Consider the following 1681-nt stretch of genomic DNA (forward strand, 5'->3'; position numbering starts at 1 on the left):
AAGACAAAAATAGACTTAAAATCAAAGGTTGGAAAAATATATATGAAGCAAATGGCAACTGTAAAAGAGCAGGAATGGCAATATTAATTTCTGATCAAACGGACTTTAAGACAAAATCCACTGTATGAGACATCAAAGGATAATATATGATTAAAGGATCAATTGATGAAGAAGATATAACCATAATAAATATCTATGGACCTAAGGAAAGAGCTCCAAAATTTAAAAATCAGACTTTAAAAGAGTTGAAAAGCAAATAGATGACTCCATATTCATAGTGAGAGACTTTAATACACCACTTTCTTTGAAAGATAGAACAATTGGAAAGAAACTCAACAAAGATGCAGAAGAGCTGAACAATACAATCCACCAACTTGACCTTATAGACATCTATAGAGCACTTCTCCCACCAATAGCACATTACACATTCTTTCCCAGTGCACATGGAACATTATCCATGATAGACCATATGTTAGTCCATAAAGCAAGCCTTAATAAATTTAAAAACATTGAAATACTGCAAAGTATCTTATCAGATAATAATGCTATCAAATTAGAAATCAACAATAGGAAGATCAATGGGAAAAGAGCAAACACATGGAAACTGAACAAAACCCTCCTTAAGAAAGAATGGATAAAAGAAGAAATAAAAAATGAAATTAAAAAATTCCTTGAATCAAACGAGAATGAAAACACAGCATACTAAAATCTTTGGGACACAGCAAAAGCAGTGATCAGAGGCCAATTTATAGCAATAAATACACACATCAAAAAAGAAGAGCCAAAATCAACACTTTAAACCAACATCTCCAACAATTAGAAAAAGAACAGCAAGATTAGACAACAGTCACAAAAAAAAAAAAAAAAAAAGGAAATAATCAAGATTCGAGCAGAAATCAAAGAAACAGAAAATAGAAACACAATAGAAAAAAATCAAAGTTCTGGCTACCTAGTGCCATTCTGACAGGAATATACCACAAATGGGATGGCTTGAACAGACAGGAGTTTATTCTCTTACAGTTCAGGAGGATAGAAGTCTGAATTCAAATTACCAGGCTCAAGGGGCTGGGTGAAAGCCCCTCAACCTTGGGTTTCAGCTCTATCTCCTGCTCCCAGTGCACTGAAGCCAGAGACATCTCTTCACTCAGACAGGTACTAGATGCTGAGGCTAACAAGCCCAAGGTTGACAAATATAATGGCACCATCCTGATGTTACCAAATCACATGGCTGACCATTAGTTCAAGTCTATTGAAAGTCCCAAAGTCGGCAGAGCATGGTAGGCTGCTGAACAATGGCATGGCTACATGCAGTATTCAAGCATGCCATAAGTTAGAGACCATTCCCGAAGTTGCTTCTTATATATGGGAAGCAAACCACATACCCAAAACACTGACTCAGCTGCTTGTGGTAGATGCCACCATGGAGTTGATTGACAGTCTCGTCATGGGGAATAACTACCACCAGTTGCCTAGCCACTCAACCAGGCACAGCCAAGTTGACACACAAACTTAACTACCACAATCAACAAGGCTAGAAGTTGTTTTTTTGAAAAGCTTTATAAAATTGTCAAACCACTGGCAAATTTAACAACGGAAAAGAGGGAGAGAATACAAATAACACAAATAAGAAATGAAATGAGTGACATCACAACAGAACCAACTGAAATAAAAAGGATAATAT

This window comes from Orycteropus afer, unplaced genomic scaffold, assembly GCF_000298275.1.
Source record: "Orycteropus afer afer isolate SDZICR_OR568_19922 unplaced genomic scaffold, OryAfe1.0 scaffold00046, whole genome shotgun sequence".
Taxonomy (NCBI): Eukaryota; Metazoa; Chordata; class Mammalia; order Tubulidentata; family Orycteropodidae; genus Orycteropus; species Orycteropus afer.